The following is a 23,317-nucleotide window of genomic DNA, read 5'->3' on the forward strand; positions in this document are numbered from 1 at the left end:
TCATTAGAAAAACAATCTGGGAGAGAGAAACTTGACATAGTTTTTAAAGTGATTTGGCATAAACATTGGGTTTGGGGATAAATTAAGAAAGTCAGGCAGATATATTGAGAAAAGTAAAACTTAAATTATCTATTGAAATACATCTTTACTTCTTTTTAGACACTGATGTACAAATGGACTCTGTTCTAGAAAGAATCTGCTTGGACTCTTAAAAACTTTTCCAATTACGTAGTTGGTTAGCGCCAACAACCAGCGTACAGGCAAACCAGAGATTGCTCTCTTCCTTTCAGAGGCCCCCTTTTTTCCTTTGAAGGAACTAAAAATAAAAAGTACCCTTTGTTAACTTTGAGATCCTTTGGGAAAGAGTATCCTAGCCTCTCCTTGAAAGTCGTGCCATCATCTACTGATGACCAGGTAAAGCAAAGCTCTTCCTCTCTATTATTGGCAGACTGTGTGATCAGCTTCCACTGGGGAGGAAGGAACAGGGTATGTGGAGAGGGAGAGTTCAAGGCTTTTCCAGTGAGTGCTTTCTTGAAATCAGTTAAAACTGGGAAAGTAGAGGAAAGCACTTTCCAATATAATGCATCACGGTGCGGTAAGGCTAGACTAACTGAAGAGAGGATGTATTTATGAGCTTGGTAGGGCTTGCAACATAAGAGAACACGAGAAGTTACACATTATTACTCCTCCACATTAAGGAAACGTTGCTCTCATCTTTCTCGTGCGCGCGCACACACACACACACACACACACACACACACACTCACACAGCTTTTCTTAAAAGCACCCAGTCATCTATTTGAACTTTGCCCTGTTCTCATTGCTAGACTTCTTACAGCTGGTTAAATATACCCCCTCCTCACCTCCGTCCAGGCACTAGAAAGAAGAAAGAAAAAGAAAAAAAGTGATTTAGTTCAGCGATGCACGGTCTTTGGATTTCTCAGTCGACATCTCCCTATACTTTGGTCCCCGCGAGGAACTGCAAACCTTTACTTCTCGGACTTGGGCGGCTCCTATCAGCTCAGCAGGAAAGGGTAGCAAGCGAGACCATCCTGAAGGAAGAAGGAGTCACCCCCGCGTCCTAAAGTATTTGGAAGTGCTCGCCCTCGGCGGCTCCGACCTCGTCCCGGTGCAGCGCCGCCGCCCTCCGCCAAGTCCCAGAAGAGGCCAAGTGCAAAGTGGAACGGAGACGGCCGCGCTCTCGCCCCGCTCCTCCGGGAGGGGGTCTCTGGCCTGGGTTCGCCGCCGGTTCTTGCCGTACACTTTGCGGAAACTCGAGTCCTGTACTTCGGAGGACACAAAGCCACAGGGAGGCCCGGACGGTTTTCGGGGAGACTCGCCTGGACGGCAGCGGCGCCCCTTCGGTGTGTGCTGGAGGGTCTCTCCGCGCTGCTCCCGGGCTCGGGAACTCCGACGGGGCGGCGCCGCGCGGCCGGGGTGGTACTGCGCGCCCCGCCACAGCTCCGGACCCCGGACCCCCGACCCCGGACCCCGCGCCGCGGCGGCGACACCCGGGAGGCGCCGCAGGAACCGCAGCCCCGCCGTGCGCGCCTTCGCAGCAGAGCAGCGGCCAGGGGCGCGCGGACTCGAACACCCTGGATTGGAGTTGGAGCCCGGGGTGGGGGGACGGGGGGGCGCGTAAAGGGAGAACTGAGCAGAAGGAGGAGATGAGAGCGGTTTCCACCGCAAGCCCCCTCCGCCCCTCGGCTTCCTTCCCCAAAGAGGCGGCTGTGTGGTCCCGCTTCTGCGTGGGTGCACGTGTACGCGCCTGGGTGAGCTCAGTGGGTGTGCCCCAGTGTGAGTGCGTTTGTGCCTCCGCAGGGCAACGCTCAAGCCTGGCAAGAGCAATGCCGGCAGCACATCGGAGAGCGCCCATCCGAGGGGCCAGTAGCACGTGGCCTTGCCGACTAGGCCAGGAAGACGCCCTTACTCGCCAGCTTCCCTCCGCAACCTGCGATTATTCTTCCCTTCTCTGCGGGTTCTGACTGGTGTCGGGGCCGGCCCGAGATCCCAGCTAAGAGGGGGAAGGCCCCCCCCTCCACGTCCCACCCCCGTCCCCGCCCCAAGGCCGAAAATCAAACGCTGGAGACGTGAAAGGGTTTCCTGGTTCCAGCAGAAAGAAACAGCGTGATTGCACCGGGGGATTCCCGAAAGGAAGCCTTTTGCAGACTGGAGGGAGCGAGGGTTGGGGTCTCGGAGAGAAGGTCCCCCGAGTTGTGGCAGAATCAGGAGAAACGCCCATCCCTCGGCCCCTCTCCGCAGAGCCCAGCCTGGCTTTATCCCCGCCACTCTGAGCTCTTTGCAGCCGACCTCAGTGGTCAGGCCCGGAGAGGTCACCTCTTGGGCTTGCTTTCTGCCCTTGACAGACCAAAATGTGACGGGCGGCAGCCCTGGTGATGTCTAAGGCTGAGCGGAGGTGATTCTCAGATATAATGCTTTTTAAGCTTCTTTTCCAAAGCTGATTAGTAAGAGAACCACTACCTACTACTAAAGGGACCCCGATGAGGCCGGCCGCAGGCGACAGAGACCTCAAGCCAGCTGCCCTCCGTCTTAGATTCTCCTGGAGGTCATTATAGCTCATGACTTTCCCCACCGCTGTTGGTCGTCGCCGCTTGACCCGGTGATACTCCTTTGTCCCGTCACCGTGGGGGCAGTGGGTGGTCCGCAAGTTTCTCTCTTACGGGAGGCTGGGGACGCCCCTAGAAGTTCGCCTTCATCTTCAGCCTGGGCGCCTTCCCCCTCCCCCTCCCCCTCCCCCTCCCGCAACGCCCCCGCGCCTCCCCGCGCCTCCCCGCGCCTCCCCTGCCTGGGGATTCGGCGGCGCCTCGCGGACCCTCTCCTCTGGCCCGGGGTAAATCGGCCCCCGGCGCGCGGCTCGCGGCTCGCGGCTCGCGGCTCGCGGGCGGGGGGTGGGGGCGGCAGAGGGAGGCGCGGCGGCCCCGGCGGGGGTCTCGCCTGACTCCGGAGTCTGGGAGGCGCGGTAGCTCCCGTCATTGCGGCGAGGGCCGGGCCCACGGCCGCGCGCCCGCCGCCACCGCCGCCGCGGCCGCCTCCATGCTGCAGCGCCGGACGCAGTCCTTCCCCGCGGGGCGGCTGCCGTCGCCCGAACCCGCTGCCGCGGGGAGCCTGGGCGCGGGGCCCGCACGGGTCGCAGCCTGGGACCTGGGCCACCTGGGCCGCCAGCCGCACGCCTGAGCTGCGGACTCGCCGCGGGCAGCGGGCAGCGGGCAGCGGGCGGGGCGCGGTGTGCAGCGGCGCGCAGGGAGTCGGCCCGCGTGTGCAGAGCGGCCCGAACTGAGCGCTCGCGCGCGCGTGTGTGTGTGTGTGTGTCTGTGCGCGCGTGTGTTTGCGCGTGTTTTTTCCTTTTCCCTAGAGGATGTGAATGTCTTCGCAGCTGGCTGCTCCCTTAGGATTCCTGAGTGTGGAGCTCTGGGCTGTGAGCACAACCCACCCATATAATCCATTTTGCACGGTCGGTTTAGATCGGGAGAAAAAAAGCGCAACTGGACGGGGGTGGGGCCGACCAACGAAACCTTCTGGAAATATACACACACATTCACAAGAGAGAGGAAGAATGAAAGACATGAGATTTTCATAACCTTCTTGCTGACCCTTCTGTTTTCCAAAAAGACTCTGGATCTTTGCTACCTTTTGAAGTCATCTTGGATTTTTTTTTTTTTTTTTTTTTTTTTTTTTTTTTTTTTTTTTTTTTTTGTGTAAGCCGCTCTCCAGCTAGCTGTGTGTGTGTGTGTGTGTGTGTGTGTGTGTATGCGCGCGCGCGCGCGCCTCTCTGATGCATTTGACTGTCTTTTATCCAACTGCCCAGAAGCAAATGTTGTTAACTCGTCGGTGCCCCCTCGATGCCCAGGTTCTCGAAGAACAGGGAGGACGCCCAGACCCATTTTGCCGGCTGGATTCGGAACCGCTGCCTGGCTGTGGACCCATGTGTGGATCAGTTTACCCCGAGGCTTAGAAAGCTCCGGTATTAACTCGCTTCCAGGTACATCACAAGGTCACCAGAGGGTCTTGTAGCCGTCTTGTTTCCGTGCATCTTAGACCTTCCCTTCTTGGCCAGAAGGATATTTATGTTTCGATCCACATCATCTGGAGGCAAAAGTTCAGCCCTTCCAGCTGGTTTCTGTACAAACAAGGTAACAAGGATTGCTTTTCAAACTGCTTAACAAAATCCCCGACTCTTCCTCAGCCCTTTCCCGGCTCTCTCCTCCCCACTAAAATGTCACCAGCTCTTGAATTACGTGGATTTGGGTTGGAGGAGAACTTGAAGAAAACGTGATCAAAAGGCGATGCCAAACCACTCTCTTTTCTGCCTGTGGTCCGGTGGGCATCAAAGCCGATCGTGAGAAGGACCAGTCCCCTCCTTATTTCTCCCTCCCCGTGCTGTGCTGGATGTGCGTGTGCAAGAGTGAATGCGAGTGCGCGCGCGCCTGTGTGCGAGTGTGTGTGTGTGTTTGAGTGTGTCTGTGTGTGCGTGCGCGGCCGCCCTGCCTCTGCCCGCTCCCCGGGCGCAGAAACGCGGGTTTCATGGGGCGATCGCCGCGGATCCCCCACCCAGCGCGACCTGCGGGCAGCGGCGGCAGTGGCAGGAGCCGCCTTTCGGACTCCCTAGGATGCGGGTGCTGAGCTATGGCAAAGGGCAGCAAAGTGACAAGCGAGACCCGCGTACGACTGTGAAAGCCACCTGGAGCCACCTTGCCGGGATTGTACCTGCGGGCAGAAAGTCCTCCTACGACCGTCTTTTCCTCTAGAGGCACCAGGTAACAAGCAAACGGCTACCCGCCTCACCCAGTTTCCTTCTGATCTTGTTTCTAGTGTTTTATCTGCATTGCAGGCTACTTTACTTATTAATGTTTCGAAAATCATTAGGAAGGGCTGGGTATCCAAGGGCGTCTGTGATGTTGTAATAACATTTCTAGGAGGTGGTATATAAATCTATACCTGAGCACTTAATCTAGCGGTGAAAGAAAGCTAAGGGAATATGGATACGCTCCACCCTAAGTGCTGATATTGGAAAGCCGGGCATGCTATGCTGAACCTGCCTGAAGATGCCAGAGATTAACATTCCATGTTTCCTTCAGGCTATGGTTGCCACGGACCATTTGGTATCCAACCCTCCCCAGACTGTGGAGTGCGAGAGGGTGTTTGGTTTCCACCCATCATTTCAGGCAAGGATCCTTCTGACCCTTCTCTACCTCTGGTGCCAGGTTGTTTTCCTTTCCTCATTGTGGACGAGCTTGCTAGATCCTTTAGTAGTTGTAAATTACGCATCTGGAGACTTTAATCTGAAACGGAGTTTTCTTGGAACTTGCTTTGCATGAAAGGGAATTCATTGTCACCGGCGTGTGTGCTGAGACATGGTATTTAACTGCGAGCGTTTGCTTCTATATAGCAAAATAGATCCGTGAAAGAAGTCATTTTTATATCGAGAGGAGCAAGGCTAAAACCATAACCACCACTCCGGTACCATCCCCAGCTATAAGGTCTCGGTGGTGGAGCTTGTGTGCGCCTGGTTGGTTTGGTTGGTTTTGGTTTGCTCGTTTCTGTATAATATGTATTTTGAAAATTCTTGCCAGTGCATTGATTTACAAGGAACAGGGTGGATTTGCGACTGCCTAATTAACATATTGGATCTGATACGTTAAAACGGAGGTTCCCATGGCTGGCTGGCTGAGTCAGAACAAATTTAGCGAACTTCCAAAAGCCCCTTACCCTTGCACCTTATTTCTCTCATTTCCTTTTTCCACCACATCTGCGTCCCCTCTGCAGAAATTTCACTCCTTTCTCGAGAGCATTCGGATTAACAGGATAAAGCACTTGCAAAGTAGTCTCATCACTGTTTTATTCCGTAGTGAAGGCGGTCTGAATAATTCAGCCGAGGAGTGCTCGTTTGCGTCCTGCCTTCCGTAGCTGCCTGCTGGGTGCACCCAGCCGAGGGTTTGGCCCGGCCCAGCGCGAGGCGCCCTGCTCTGGAGGCAGCGAGTGGAGATGCGCCGAAGGCTTGTCTTTGCTAAGGCAGCTTAGAAAGTGTCGGGGCGCTGCCTCTTTTTCTCCGCTTGCTGCGTTTCTATAGATATCCATATGATGGCATTTGCAGACTACAAGCTGGCCACTAGCTAGCTGCTCTCGCTGTCCCTGACTCCTCTGGAGTCTGGGCTCGGCTGCTGCTGCAGCCCTCGCAGGCTGGTGGTGCTACAAGGCCGTATATGCAGCCGGCTTGGGGGCTGGGCTCCGCCACTGCAGCTGCCAGGCCCTCGTCGACACTTTTTGGGGAGGGGCGGGAGAGCTCAGCAGGCCCCCTGGCAGACAGGAGGCGCATCACCGCTGGGGTGGCGGCCTGGATGTGAGAGGAAGGAGGTGGAGAGAGACGCGGGGAGGGCAGTGAGGTCCTGCTTGACTTCCTGCGCCTGCAGCCCTCCACCCCCTTGTAAATGAATATTCAAGAACATAGAAGAAAGCTGGCTGCAAAAATGCCTTGATACTCAAATATTGCATGGTTTCTCAGGTTTCAAAACCTGAAACTAAGTGTGTTTTTCCTAGATTTCCATTTTTCCCCCTCTCTCTTTTCTCCTCTTTTGCTCTCCTGGATTTAATTAGGTCATTTTTACTCCTGTTTTATCTCCAGTTGGAATACCACTGAAAAGACACCCCCACCCCCCACCGTGCCCAATAAACGTCAAGGCAACGAGGGCCACTCTTCAGATAGATTCGCTCTGTAAGGTAGGGAGAAACAAGAAAGGATAACTTGACTTTTAACAGAAAAGCAGGTCCACACTCTATTCTCTGAAGACTCAAAAAAAAAAAAAAAAAAAAAAAAAGGGTACTGCCTGAAGAAAAACTAAAACTAAGTAGGGATTTGGGAGGAATTAGATGAGAGCTGTTCCTTTCTTTTCAAGTTAATTTTCTTTTTTTTTTTTTTTTTTTGGATTTCCCTCATCACTCAGAAAATCCTGGTCAGAAAACTGATTTGTGTGTACTAACAAATCTCACAAAGACACTTCTTTGTCCCCCCAAATTCTCCAGAGTATTATTACAACAGAAACTATATCATACTCATAATATTTGTTAGCAAATAAGGCGTACTTCTTTCGAGGGTACCCAAGAAAGAAGAAATGCTGGTGCAGAATAGAAGTACCTGGGAAAATAATGGGTTTTCTCCATCTCCATCCTCATTTCACTTCTCTCTGGCCTTTTCACCATTCTGCAGGTTAGGTCTTGCCTTTGTAGCCTCATACTGAGGGAAGGCAAAACAAATGCATTTGCTGACTTTAGAGTGCTTAAAAGACTAAACATAGATTATGGTGTGATTCATGTTTTAAAACGCCATTCATTTGTGCAGATTGGAGTTAGGTGAAATGTCAAAGCCAAATAGGCCTCCTTGCACAGAGTTTTGTATATAGAAGTTCCTGAAAAATGGAGATTTTTGCCTCTCTCCCCTTCTCCCTTGTTTGGAGGAACAGGGAGGTACACACCAGTTAGCTTGAGGATCTGAGTCCACTGACCTTGTACTTAGATGGAGCTGGCTCATCTCACTCATGGGTTAAGATTGTCAGGTGTTGTTAGGAAATTTCCCAGCAAAATGTTCCTTTCTTTTAGGCTCCCTTATGCTTACCATCAAGAGGGGCAGAACAATAGGGCCGGAGGGACACCCATGGGAACCGACTTGAGCATATAGGCAGGTAGGAAGAACTTGCCACTTGACTCCTGTCCCCCAGACCATTTCTTTTAGTCATTTTTGTCTTTTCTCTTTTCAAGAAGAGAATGACCTTGAGCAACACCAGTCTCCTGTGCTTCACATACCTCTTTTCCTCTTCAAACATGTGATGTATGTATCAATATAGAATACACATGCTTATCTACTTTGGTTTTGAAATATGATATTCCTGGATTTGAGAGGGGTTCATTAAGAAAAATCTTTGACTACTACCAGCCAGAGGTGATTTTTTTTTTTCCTTTTTTCTCATGAGGGGAATGGCAAGAGCTGTGGTCACATGAAGGAAAATTGTCCCACCTTTTCCCCCTCTTCATCATTTTTGGCTCCTACATCATTAAATGCATTCTTGGTGTTAAAGGAGTGTCTGGTTATGTCATTGGTGTTTAAGTGACCCTCATATGTTATGTCTGCTCTTCATCTTTTCCTGAATGACCATTGGTTCCCTTTTGTTCATTTAAACCAGTGTTCTGTTTCCTCTTGCTGCTTGAAGCACTTTAAGCTTGGTAGTTTTGCTGAGTTTTCTAGCTGGTGAAATTAGGATCTTGCTTTCTGCTGATACTATTGCTGTGTTGTTCTGTGGTTGGGATGAGATGCTTGCAGATATCTAACAATGTCCCTGCCTCTACATAAAACTACCATGTAATAAACTCTGTATCAAACTCTGTATTTAGTTATTTTAAGAAAAAATTACAATTAACAAGATTGCTAATAAATAGATGCCAATTTTGAGGTTGGAGGAAGAAGACTACTTAAAACTTTCTAGTGGCTTGACTGGGTAATCTATTTCACTTATCCCAGTAATTGCTATTTTTCATTTACTTAGAAAAGTAACATTGGCATTACTTTCAAAGTTCTAACTTTTATATTTTATTGAAGAATAAAATATATGAGTTTAGGCTTTTAAATAAATAATATACATGACTAACAGGCAATTTTGCTAAATCATTCTACTGACACATATGTGTATAGCTCTGCCTCATTAATAAACTCTGAAAGTGAGACTACTTACTATATTTCAACTGCCCACATTTTTATTCCTGTGGCATCCTTCAATCAGTGAGGACTATTTAAAACCTGAGGCAGTAATAATTTATCCATTACATGGTGTATGCATGGTGAAATTAAGAAGAATTATGTTTATCAGTATTGAAGCTTTTCTGGTTAGAAGTGAACCATTTTTGTTATGCCCTATCAATATAACATAAATTGTATGTTTTTATGAAAACTCCAGTTTTATATAACAAGAGATATAAATATAAGAATTAATTCAGAGATAGTTAATACCATCTTAAAGCTTTTCCATCATAGTATTCTGATAGTGTTCTGACAATGCTTTTTACTGAACTATGACATAATTTAATAGTAATTATGAAGATGGTTAACAAGTGATAGAAAATTATAATGAGATGACATGGTTATATAAATGCACTATCATTTTGCTGATACCAAGTAAACCACATGAATGGGCTTTGTTATTAAACTACAAGCTATATCAGTAAGATTTCTCAGAAACTGGCTTTGATGGCCTATGTTTATTAAGTTACAAAACTTGGGCACATTGGGAAGAAAATGCAAACTGATCGATTTGAGTCTTCCTAGATAATATATATCTTTTTATAAAAGAAATCTGTCTAACCACAGACCTCATGCTATTCTTTTCTTTGTGGGGGCATATATGCAATTTATTGCTTTAAAAAACCTTCCACAGAAATATTTTGAATTTGGCATGATGAAGAACAATTGCAGAATTACCATTGGATATTGAATACTTTAGATTTTATAGCAGAAAGGATCTGGAAAAGAAGTAATAAGATAAACATATAAAGTTGTACATTCTCCTCCCCTCCCTCCCCCCCCCCCCACCAAATCTGGAAGCTGTTTCTGAATTCTTAGAAAAAAAAGACTAAATGAAAATGCTAATTAGTTCAATATATAGTCAATTAGAACTAGTGTATTTGATCAGAGATAGAAGCCACAACAGTGTCGCTTATATTACTCTTTTTACTATGCCCTGTGCAGCTCTTTTGAGGAAATACTAAAGAAAACTGAAGGATTCATGTCAGTTGCTTCCTGCATTTCATTCCTGCATTTCATTCCCCGTGTTGACTTTGCATTTTTTGTCTTCAAGTAGGTTTTTCCTGAGTCTTAGTGGTGGTGCTTCCGAAGTTATAGAATATTTGCATTACAGTAATCTATTAGTGGGAATATATCAACTCTGTTATGAAAACTTTTTCTTCTTTGGAAATACAGGCTGGTATTTTCTTAGTGATTACCTCTTTGTTATGTTTTCCATGGTATAAACATGAGGTTATTAAATGACTTATGTGGATTTATTAGTGTTAAGGTATTTGTATAGCAACATTAAAATGCATATGATTTACACGGTGATATTGAACACTATAGAGTAGTACTTGTACTTTTTTCTAGACGGATAGATACTATTCTATCAGTACTATTCACAGATATTTAAATATAAAGTGCCTCATTTAATAGAAATGTGTCTACCTTTGCATTGAAATTTTAGGGGTTATTTATAGGAATTATGTAGCATATTTGCCATGTATTGATTGTTCAAATGTCAAGCACTTTAACAACCTATAACTAGACATTGGATCCTGACCTCAAGGAACTTATTTTCCTAGTAACAGGAAGGATGTAAACAAATACGTAAGTTTGAAAGTAATTGATATTTTTAAAATCCTATTTTGAATTTTTTTTTTTTTTTTTTGCTTTGTAGTAAGAAGAGGAAATTTGGAAACTGTTACTATACTTTGTGGAGGTTGATACTGTGCAGTGGTTAGAAGCATGAACTTTGGGATTTCACAAACCTATGTCTCATGCTTATGTAACCTTGAGCAAGTCTTGAAACCTCTCTGAGCTTTAATGTCTTCACCTATAAGATGAAGCTAATAATAAAAAACACTTAGCTGCTATCATTACCATCATCATTGCCATCATCATTATCATTTCATCATTAGCTATCCTGAGCGTAAAGGAGAAAAAAAAAGGATAGTAATTGGATGATATCAAAGCCTATGCTTGGGATTGTAGACCCTCAGGACCCCAGGGAATGCTAAAGCTCAGCCAAACCAAGGACCGCACAGTCCACTGTCTTCAGAAACCAAGCATATGTGAATCTTAAACCCAGGAAATCTGGCTGGGTTTATGAAATTATAGGTTGAAGCATCTCTGGTACACTAGTGAGTGCATGGTTTTCCCAAGACATTCATATTTAAATTCATTTTACTTCCTGATGGGTCTGGTATTATAAAATGTCTGAGTTATTCTGATATCTATTCAAATTTAAATTTTCTCTAAAGCATCCCTGCCAAGTGGTCATCTTGACTAAGCCTGAGTACCTTCAGTGACTCTAAAAATCACTCCACCTAAACTGGATTATTCCATTTTGTATAGGCATATTATCAAATTTATATATATATAAATATATATATATATTTAAAGATTTTATTTATTTATTCATGAGAGACACAGAAAGAGAGACAGAGACACAGGCAGAGGAAGGAGAAACAGTTTCCATGCAAGGAACCTGATGTGGGACTAGATACCAAAAATCTGAGATCACACCCTGAGCCAAAGGCAGACGTTCAACCCCTGAGCCACACAGGGGTCCCTCAAATTTATTTTTGAAGTTGAGCCAAACATCTGACATCTTTGGCTTCTAATTAGTTTTAATATGGGAGGAGGGGCACACAACAAATCTAATTCCAAGTACCACAAATATTTAAACTGAATTACTTGAGATCACCAAACCGTGATTGCTCTGCTTATGACTAAACATAACCATACCTAAACTGATTTGGGACAGTTTTCTATGTGTCATGATTTCAAGCCCTTTACTTTTTGTACTCAATAAATGTTATCCATCATTCGTCTTTATCTCCACCTCCAGTTTGTTTGTGTCACTTTACATGCAAGTGTGATACCAGCTCCAGCAAACCACAAGGGTTGATTAGTGTAGCATTGAGCAGAAGCATTATTTCCTTGCTTTTGGAACAAAGGAAGCAGGTCCATGCTATGCTGGAACCATCCATCCAGCACTCATGTCATATTTACTATTTGATCAACGCCTTCTCTCCTTTTGATCCTGAACAAGGCATTGGAGTCTTTAACATATACCTCTCAGATGCTACAGCTTCATTGATCCAAATTGTCATGAGACTAGAATTATTTGCCATTATGAGTCTAGACCCTAGTGCAGACATCTGAGATCACTTTCATAATCATATCATATACCTCAACTTGTAATCATTCACATCATATGATTTGCTTATCATGGTCAAATTAATTCTTTTCCACTAAACATTGAGAGAAAAAGTAACTTATAAGTATTACAGTGATATTCATAATGTGTGTGAGAAACAATTAAATGGAGCAAGATAAGAAGACTAGATTTTATCTTATCCTAAAGTGACGGAAGGATCTGGCTACATCATGGGCTCTCTGATCTAGAAAGGAATGACTCAACGCTCATTCTTTGATTCTTTTAAAACCATTTATTCATCATTTAATGCATGCTTCCCTATTCTGCTAAGTAACTATTTCTCCTTTGAGACACAAAAGTCAAAATGGATTGAAGCCACTCTGTGGAAATTGCTATGTAGAGTAAGAAACAAATATTCTCTTAGACAGCCCTAGTCTTAAGTCACTCCTGATGATACTCATATATCTTTGCCTCTTAATTTACTCTTAAACTTAGATGATACTGATTTCTAGAATATTTACTATGTCCGTTTGGGTTACCTCCGCCACTATTGAATAAAATCGAAATTAGGTTTCCAGCTGTTTCTCCAGCCTCCTTATGAGGTCACCTGATTTCTAATAAGGGGGAAATAATCTGAAAACAAAAGGAAATGACAGTAAAACTCTCTCTGTCTGGTACCCTCACAGGATAGGTCTTGGCTATCAACATTCTTCAAAACCTTCAACCTTCAAATGTTTTATTCCACTAGGCACCATGTTTAGTATATGTGTATTTTAAAAGTTTTATTTTTAATGTGAATGCTAATAGTTATTAAAATTGACACACCAATTCTAAATACAGCTAACCTTTTTCTTAAAGACTTCAGGTCTTTGTTGTTAGTGATTGCAGAAAGCCCTTACAGACCGATCCATGGCATACTTAAGACAGTTTGTACTGGTATGAAATTTTCCTCAACTTCTTTTCTTTCCTATGTATGATTTTTCATTGATTATTTTTTCCATGCTCTCATAAAACAAACTTTTTCAGTGGATGTTTTTTTCTTTTTTAACTCACTAATAGGAACTTATTAACAAAATGATAAGATTGTTAGATATCTTTGTGAACTAAGAGCCTGAGGATGAATAATATTCTAAGACCTCCACTGCTAAGGAAAGCACATGAGTTTTCCTTCACATACTTTATGTGGAAAGTCCTGAAAAATGCTAATATATCTTGGATAATAAATACAATAGATGATGATCATCACCCATCATAAGTACATTTTCTGAGAATATTCTCTTTGCCAGGCACTGTTGGTTTTTACTCTCTTCTAAGCCATGCAATGACCCTACAACTTAGGTGTGATTGTATTCCTTTCTTTGGAGGAGCAAGTTGAGGCTGAGGGCAGTTAATTTACTTGTCCATGATTATATGACTAATGGATGATAGATGACAAATATTTCTGATTGTAAAGAAGATGCTACATCTGCTATACCTAGGTGATTTTCATTTTCATCTGCCTCTTAAAGCTGTTTTCTGTTGATTGTTACATAAATGTGACCTTCAAAGATGAAGACCATCCTCTGAATATGTACCTTATTCTTAATTTCTTTTCCTTAACAGTACTCAATGAATTATCGTATTTTTTATCTGGAAGTGTTTAAAAGACTTTATGGTTACTATCGATTAGGGGATTTGGAAGCTATTTGTATGGAGAAATGTTTGATCCCGGATCTGGGATATAAGTATATCCTGAAATTTTTTTTGCCAAAATAGACTCTGTGATTTGAGGTGATTTATTCTTCTTAGTTTGCCATTTCTGTCTACAAAACGGTATTACAAGCCAGGGTAAACTAGCTGGTATGTCTTAAGTAATTAATAAATGTTCCCTGTAGCATTTTTCCTAGTACAGAAGAATCAGAGAATTCTGTAAATATTAGAATCAGATGGAACTTGGAGATCATTAATGATCATTTATCATTAAAATGTTTGCACTTGTCTAATTGTGCTCTGCATTCCACTTACCTCTTTTTCCTGTTACTATGCTATTTGTTCTGTTGCTGTCATTAATGAGCACTTCAGTCTTTACCCCCAGTTACCTCTTTCTTTGAGACAGGGCTAGAAAAAAAAAAGTCAGATAACAAACTCATTTTGTCATCTGAATCCAGATTTCTATGCTGTTATTTCAGTGGCAGAGAGGCCTGACAGTCAGCCAAAATCTGATGCTTAAGTATAGATACATTTGTTGGCAGAACAGACCATTTCTAGATTAGGACCTGTGGTGTGTTCTCACCTGTGATTTACTTTCTTACTTCCTCTGGTGAATTCAGTATGGACACAAATTCATTACAGATATTCCCATCAAGAGTAGATGTCTGTTTGCCTTCCCCTTGAATCTGGACTGGCCTTGCAACTTGCTTTGAGCAATAGATGTGGGACAAGTAATACGATATGACTTTCAAGCGAGATCATACAGCCATCACTGTTGCCCTCCTAGAAAAAAAAAAACATTAACAGCATATAAGAAGCTTGGGTTTCCCTGCTGGAAACAAGTGGCCCAGCTGACAGCTAACACCAGTGGCAAGACATGTAATGAGGCCTCCTTACAGTACCCAGATACAATTGAGCTTCCAGGTAATTACAGTCACATGAGTGACCATAAATGAGACCAGCAGAAGAACTAGCCCAAATTTATGACCTACAAATCATGAACAAATAAAATGGTTGTTACTTTAAGCCACTAAGTTATGGGGTAGGAATAGATAACTGAGACACACCTTTGGGTAATGGGATATAACCAGCCATCATGCCTATTTTGGAAGACAACTGTCTCACCTCCCTTTCCTTTTTAAGATTTGTTTATTTACTTGAAAGAGAGAGAGAGAGAAAAAGAGTATGGCACACGAGTGGGGGAGGGGTAAGGAGAAACGAAGAGGGAGAGAAGCTGACTCCCTGCTGAAAGGACCCTGAGATCATGACCTCAGCCAACATCAAGAGTCAAATGTTTAACTGACTGTACCACTCAGGCACCCTTCCCCACTCCCTTTCTTACACTTCCAACAAATATTTGTTAAATAGCTACTAGATCTAGGCATACTGACCCCTATGTATGGGGGGGTCAGTGAATCTATGGATTCATTGAAGAATATATTCTTTTCTTAAACTTTTGGAAGTATTTGCTGGTTCCTCAAATGCCTCAGATTTCCTCAAAACTCCTTTTCCTAAGATGTTTCCTAACATGGCTAAATGTACATGAAATTAATTTTGATTTACCTATTTACTGCTGTACCCACTTATCACTGCATTAGAGAAGCTTCTCTGAAAGGGCTGTCCTCTTATCCTAGAGATCATGCCATTCACCTAAAGCCCAAAGGAGAATTTGTCTTTGTTTCTCGATGTTGTATTTTGGGCTTGGTTTGGTTCAGAATGACATTTTGTTATTTCTCCAAGATTTTACCTTCTAATTATGTTTCAGTGACTCATGTTTACTATTCATTTCTTCTGTAAATTGAATCTAGATTGCACAATTACTTTATCCTGGGACTTTATACACCTTCATTTTATTTCATGATGTTCTCATTTATATACCAAATTATTCTGTAGGCATTTGACATACTGTTACAGGTATAATAAGGTGCAGGGTATAGACCATGGGGCAGTATAATTATAATGGCTTAATAACTGTATGATTATTTGTAAAGAATGCATAGCTACAAAATGAATACAGTTAAATTCAGTGTTTTTACTTTTAGTAAGAGAGATACATTTGTGAAGGGATGCAAGGGAATGCATGTCAAGTTCCCTTAAATATTTTCTATAGAGATGTTGTCCAATGAATTTGAAAGTCTCCCTGGAAAATACCAAATATGAGTTATTTTATTTACATTTTCTAATTGCTATATCTTTCTGTGATTTTAGGATTTAATATAAGATAGGTAATGTATGTTGTACTAATCATTTGAAATTTCTACTAATGAACTCTAAAATAATCAAGTACATATTCCATCTGCTGCATGTTGCAATGTACATAAGAATTTATTTTCTTAGCATGATATGTATCAATTTCCAAGATCCTAATTTCTGCAGACTCCAGAGTGAGTGTTTTGTTTCACCATGTCCGTTTGGTGGTCATCAAACTTGCAGGGGAAGAAAAATAATTTTCTGTCTACCCTTCTAGGTTCTTGGCTAAAGCCACCAGCCCCCGCCCCCAATAAAAATACAGATTACAGGAGAAAAACAGAAATTTAACAACATGTATACCTCCTGTATACATAGAAGATACCCAGGAAAACTGAGTAACTCCTCTAAATGGCCCAAGGTATCACCTTAAATACCATCTCCAGCTAATGACCAATTAAAAAAAAAAAAGGGTTTGGGGAGAAGAGGAAGCCAGTTGTGGGAGATTATCAGACAAAACACAGTAATGGTTGTTATACAGATTGTGCCTCTTCTGCTGTTGAAGAATTTTTAGAGATTTAGTTAATTCTCCTCTCCTCGGTTCAGAAAAGAGGACACCCTTACAAATGGAGACTTCTCTTATAAATGTGAATGTCTGTTACGAAAAGGTAACTTCAATGTGGATTTTAGAGCCTTTCTGGTATCTGCTATTTCTTAAAAGTAATCAACCTAAATTAATTCTTATGCCAAAGAGGCATATTTTGGGATGGCAAGTTCTCCCCTTCCCTGCTTTCAGATTTCTTAGCAAGTTTTGTTATTTTGGGGCAACAAATTGAAAGTAGTCAAGCCATAGTCTGACTATAAAATCTTTAAAATTAATGGCTCTAAAGGCATCTAGTTGGCTCAGTCAATGGAGAGTACAAAGTCCAACCCCAAGTTGGGTATAGAGATTACTTAAAAATAAGATCTTGTAAAAAAATAAAAAGGAAAAAAATTAATAAAATGAATGGATCTAATAGAATTTAGCTACAAAGAAAATTGCATTTGTCTATTAATCATGGAGAAGTTAAATAACATCTGTAGTATATACATAAGGCAGATTTCATTTTACTATAATAAAACAGAGACTATTTGTATACACACACAGCTTGTTTATTTTATCAAATACTAAATCATTATTAATATGCATGCTATGTATTGTACTGTTAGCAATTATCACACTTTAAAAGAAGATTGAGAATAAATCCTTGGATAAATGGTTGTGGAAAAATAATAATCTTTTATTCGTTGTCAAATAATGTATAGTAAAATTGTAAGAAAGAAAATGACAATGACTAAATTTAAATATAATTTTTAAAAAGTCTCAGGTAGCTTCTTTTTCTTTTTCCTCTCTGCAAAACAGGAATCATACAAATCCTGATTAATTGTAGCTTTGCATTTGTTTTCATGGTCTGGTTTTCAGCCTCTGAAGTGTAGCATTCTTCATTATGATTTACTCGTTTCTTAAAATCATACTCTTTTTTGATAGGAATAAGTCTGTATTTTCTGATCAACTTCCTTTCTAATTTTCCACTATAATTTAACTCAAATGTTATAGGGAATAATAATGAACAGAGTTTTAACTGGGACAGGCCATCATTTTGTACTAATTCTTTGGTAGGCGTTCAGCTGAGAGAAGGAAGTAGTAAACCCCTGGCATGGGGCGACCTGGGTCAGTTTGACAGCCACTGCTTTGGCACAGGGTCAGCTCAGTTGTTAAAACTCAGCCTTCCATCTCCTTAAAGGCTCATTGCTGTACCCTCAGGACCTCAGTGTTCTTATGGTCATTAAATAAAGAAACTTCCATTTGACAAATAAAATGGCTAAAATTAATACCTGTGGGGATTTTGAAAAAATGTCCATGTGTTTGAGTTCCTATTAAGTGGTATATCAGAGAAGTAATCAAACATACCTGTGTTTTTCAGGGAACTCCAACATAATGCAGTTATGGGTATGTGGACCCTCTATTAAATGGTTTTAATAATCAATTTTCAGTGTCTCTGTTACAAAATTCATGAAGAAAAAATTTAGCTCTGACTAGCCTTATTGGTAATGGTGGGCAATATGTACTCATATTTCCTTTTTTTTTTTAAGATTTTAGTTTTAAGTAAACTATGCCCAACATGGGGCTCAAACTCACAACCCTGAGATCAAGAATCACGTGCTTCACACACTCAGCCAGCCAGGTACCCCAGTATCTACTCACATTTCTATTACAGTTTCATTGCACTGGGCAGACTTCTTAAGATAAAATTCATTCTTTAAAAGTTGGATATTTGCCTTCATTTTAGTTTATTTCAATATAGTGGAGATGGAAACATCCTTTTCATAGTCAGTTTTGGCTAGCGTACCCTAAAATTTACTAACTAATTATAGTGAAATCACAACTCTACATTCTTCGTTGAGAAGAAGTTGGTGGCAGCCTGTGAAGAAAATAATGTAGTGTGGTTAGCCAATGTTCCTGTTTCCTCTAGGGGAATGTAACTAGTTTAATCAATTACATATGCAGCAATGAGTTCCTGAATTACCAAAAAGGAAATGGCTCTTGGCCACTACATATGAGATATTTTAGTATCAAATACCTCTAGCTTTATCTATTCAAGTTTGAAATCATTTTGTTGGGGAGCAAGAATTTCCTGTCCTCTTCTAGGTTCTTCCAGCTGGACTGAGAATCAAATTGGCACAAGACAAGATTAACAGGAGAAAATCAGATTTAATGTTGCATGTACCAGGAATGCACACAGATATGGAAATTCCAAAGACAGCCGAGTAAAATGAGGTATATATGTCATTCTGAATTAAGGAGAAGAAATAGGGGTCTGGAACCCAGAGGAAAAGAATGCGATTCACATTAGCACTATATAAGAAGAGCAGGTATTTGGTTATTAGATGTTTTCCCTGCCATATAGGTAGGTCATTCAGATAAAAATGATCCTTGGCAATAACCTGTATTCTGGCAAAGACAGTTTAGATTCTTCTGTGCAGTTAAGCAAGGGACAAAATTTTCTCTTGAGCCCTCAAAGTCTATGTCAGCTCAAAATAATCCACATGCTGAAGTGGCATATTTTGAGGAGACCTCAAAAAAAATTTTGTAAATCTTTTAAGTATAGCCCAAGACATTACACTTTAATCAGTCAGTGTGCACTGAAATTTGAATGACTGGTTAGTTTTCCTACAGTTAATCTTTTTGTGGAAGTATCATTGGTATTATTTTAATTAAAATCAACAATAGATTGTTCATAATTGTGAGCAAGGAGGATGTAATGTAATATATCATTTGCAACCTCTTCAGATGATTCTGCAGAGGGAAAAACATTGAGCTGGAAGGTTATCAGCAAAAATAGAATATAGCAAGAGATATAAAAATAGCACTCTCTTCCCTGTCTTTTTCAATCTGAGTGGAGCTCTCATTGTATGATTCTGCATGCAATCTGCAAAGTGCTGTGAGACTCGCTTTTAATTGAGGTAACCCTGAGCTTTTTGAAGTATAACCAGCGACAGACTAAAGTGACATTTTGATTAAGCAGTGGCTCAATTGTGAAATACTGTTATCCTGCATCACTGCTGGCAAGCTTAATTGGAGTATAGAGTCTAACTAGAGGTACAACAACAAAGCAAAAACAAAGCACCAATAATGAAATCATGTTACCTTCTTATATTGGTTCTCTCACAGTTCACACATACACAGAGACACAATTTTCTTCATTCCATTCTTTTGTTCTTTTGTTTGAATCAGTGAAGAATGTCCCTCCTGATTCTCTTTTCCTTTTTTTCTTTGTCTTAGTTCTAAAAATTGACTAATTCCAGATAAAAGATTCTAATTACAGTTTAATCAGTTGCTAGTTTAATTTTTAAAGAAGCAAGTTCTAAGGATATACTTTTTGCTAGTATTTGCACTCAAATTTTCCTAAGATATAGGTTGCTGTATTATCGTCTTCGTGATTAAGTGATGGATATTTGGAGTTACATTAATGAATCACAGAGGAGAGTACTAATGCAGAGTGCTTTTCATTACAGAGTACTTCAGCATTGTTAAAGGATAGAATCAAAGTATGGCTTTGAAATTTATCTCACGGGTCAGTTATGCAGGTCAAATGTTCATTACAAGAAAGTTATTGCAATGTGATTTGTAATAGCAAAAACGTATTTTATAAAACTCTGTACAGTCGAAGTATTTATCAGTAACGGGCAGGTTTGTAATGGGCAGGTTTCCTAACGAAATATTGTGCTTCTCTTTAAATAACTAACATAGATCTATATTTGTTGATAAAGAAAGCTGTCCAATATATATGATTGCATAAGAATAGAAGTTGTGGTGGCTGTAATATTATCCTCTTTGCATAAAATATAAACTTACACGTATATATATACACGTAAATGTGTATTTATGAATTATTCCTTGGAAATATACATACACGCAAAAAAGTAGGTGGTGATTTCCGCTGGTTAGGGATGTCAAGTGATTTTTAATTTATCCTTTTATAGAGTTTGAAACTTTTTTGCTTTGTACATGTAATAATTCAATAATAATAAAAACTTAAATATAAAGTTTAAATAGCTATTATTGTTATCGATCAAATAAAATTAAAAATGAATATTCTAAATAATGAAAGGATACTGTATGCTAGATATTATGCTATTAAATAAGTCAACAAAAATATCAATGATATTTACAAATTTATTTTTTATAAATGAATTGTAGAAATTTAGCAACCAAGCTCATATAGAATACTATTTGCACTGTTTAAAACAAACTAAATGTCTGCCTCTTAAGGGGAATTTCCTTAACAGTAGAAGATATGAAAAAGTGCTTGATGGTTTTAGAGTTTCTGCTCTGCTTTATTTTGCAACTTTTAAAAGGGAAAGTATATATAAAACTTAAATACCTAATTTAATCTAAAGTATTAGGAAAACCTCACTTCCACGATAAAGGATGTTTCATTCTGGATTTTATTTAAGTTCACAGCCTTAAGTTTCTGGAGATAGGAATTTTGAGTGTTTTGTGTTTGCATTGGGCCCCAGCACAATATTTGCCATATAGATGAAAGATTTGATCTTTAAATAAAAAAGGAATTAACTTTTTTCCTAGAATCTTAATATATAACTTGCAGATAAAATGTTTTCTAATTTACTCCAATTTATTAACAAACTAAATAAAACAAAATGAAACAGAAGTATATAAGAGGTCCTGCTTAGACCAGTCTAGAAAATTGGTAATGGGAAAAAAAAATACTACTGAATTCCACAGTAACAGAGATAAAAATATTATTTAAATTTTGTACAGGACTATGAAGCTAAACTTTTGAAGGGTATTTTTATCTCATATTTAATAAAAAAAATAACTGCAACTATCCATAATCGTAGAGTAAGAAAAACACTCAAATCTTATTCCTAGGTACACTTTTCAAATAGTAGTGATCAGTAGCTTTAGGGTAGTTTTTACTTTCCATTTAACTTTCACAGCAGAATTTTAAGGAAGTTAAATTCTTAAAATTTATTTTCCCTTTTTTATTGAGATGTGATTCAAATATTGTATGTCACCCTTTTGAAGTGTACAATTTTAGTGATTTTTTAATATAATGACAAGGTTGTACAGCCATCTCTAATTCCAGAACTTTAAAAAAAAATCTCCCTAAAGAAACTCTGCATTTATTAGCAATCACTACCTATTTCCCCCTCCCAGGAGATTAAGTTTTTTGGTTGTTTTGTTTTGTTTTTTTTTGGTGGGAGGAGAGGCAGTGATGGGGAGGAGTGTCTCGGTAGGGAATGGCGATGCAGAAAATAAAGGAAAAGAAAAACAGTACACCAAAAACAAACTAGGGTTTTTTAAAAGAGTTAATCTTCCCAAGGCCTTTCCTAATCTTTGTTCTTTTAGAACATTCTTATAGATATATATATTTTTTTATTTATCAAGGTTTATTCTGTGAGATCCTCCTTTGTCTATGCATTTAATTCTAGCAGTTATTCCACATCATTCATAGAATCATGAAATCCTAATTTTTATAAATGAAATTGCAGTTTTACTATAGATATGTGATATGTTTGTAATGGGAAAGTAATAATAAATAAGTTGACAACATGGTCAAAGATCTAGGTTTCTCCCTATTGATCTATCTGACCATCTATCTATACTGGTGTGAAGTGGAAAGAAATATTTGAATGGGGTTAATTCTATAAGTGAATGGTTCATTAGTGAATATTGCGTTATGGTGATGCTTTTTGCTGCAATAAACAGTCTTGTAATTTCAGTGACTGGAGTAAAGAATACTAGGTTAAAAGCCCCTTTGTGTATCAGTTGAAATTGTATGTATTTTCCCCCTTTTTAAAAGAGAAACAATGAAATATACTTAAAGTTTCCATTTATGCAATTGATGATTGTGCGTGTTGTATATTAGGAGCTGATTCTGTTTAGATAAGAAAATTAATATTTTCTCAGTATTTAGCATCCTAGGTTTTAGTTACATTTGACTGATAACTTATTTCAACACTGCTGACTTGATATTTTGTTGCACAGAATGTCTAAGCACTGTGCAGAGATTGTTCTGTCAAAAGTGAAGCTTATCTTGTCTCTCCATTCTGAGTTCTTGAATCTTGACTATAATTTTAAGTTCCTTTTATCCCTCATTTCTCCTTAAGAATATTTACTTCTTTCTCACTAACGTGCCCCTGAAGTCATTTATCAGAGTAGATAAAACGAAACAGTTCTAAACTGGTCCTCTTTTTCTGTGTTTGGGTGCTGTAACTTTAAGTTACTGACTTGTTTATTCAGTAAGTATTTATTGAGAACATTCTACATGTTCCAGAAATCATGGTTAGATCTAAAGATCCAACAGTAAACAAAATAAGAGAGAGAGATGATTGCTGCCCTTGTTGATGTGATTGTTGTTCTTGTTGAATGTACAGAATGGCAGGGAGAAAGATACTTTGGAATTCATGGATTCAATTTGTTGAGCACCAGTTAGGTGTTATATGTCTGGTTAGGTGTTGGCATTAAAGAAATAGAATTGGTTTGCATGTTTGGAGACTGTTATGACACAGAAAGTCCAGGGTGCTTTGAGAATATGCAAGGTGGGATCCCATTTGTCAGACTCCCCTTCTGCTGGGTCTCCTGTCAGCCCATGTTCTTTGTGGATGAATGATAGTGCATGCTGAGATAACTTGTTCTATCTGGGCTGCTGTTCTATGCCCTGCAAAATCTCATTTAATCTGTAAACTATTAAAATTCAAATATTAGGTTAGATGGCATCATCAGCTGTTTTTTTTTAAAAACAGAATTGCAGATTATATATGCATACATGCATATGTGTATATATGATCCAATGTGTCTCTGTATTCGCAAAAAAAGAAAAAAATATTTCTGTAGTTACTTATCAGGTATGAAAATTTTCCTGCTTTTCATTTACTTCAGATAATATAGACTGCTCTGGCTCAAGTGCTGGCTTAAAAATTTG

At 40.4% G+C, this 23,317-nt stretch overlaps 1 protein-coding gene across 5 annotated transcripts in view; it reads left to right on the forward strand.

Annotated features, from left to right (window-relative positions):
• The first annotated feature begins 2,730 nt into the window (after positions 1 to 2,730).
• The window catches only part of LRFN5 (leucine rich repeat and fibronectin type III domain containing 5), a 235,864-nt gene continuing 215,277 nt past the window's right edge, over positions 2,731 to 23,317 (forward strand). Inside the window, exons 1-2 of one of the 5 annotated variants that reach the window (XM_072838415.1) lie at positions 2,731 to 2,851; positions 3,869 to 4,775. The gene's annotated coding sequence lies outside the window, so the exon portion shown is untranslated. Of the gene's footprint in view, positions 2,852 to 3,233; positions 4,776 to 23,317 lie in introns of those variants that run through there. The other 4 variants (XM_072838416.1, XR_012036531.1, XM_072838417.1 and 1 more) reach the window with 4 other exon arrangements.

Source organism: Canis lupus, chromosome 9, assembly GCF_048164855.1.
Source record: "Canis lupus baileyi chromosome 9, mCanLup2.hap1, whole genome shotgun sequence".
Lineage (NCBI taxonomy): Eukaryota > Metazoa > Chordata > Mammalia > Carnivora > Canidae > Canis > Canis lupus.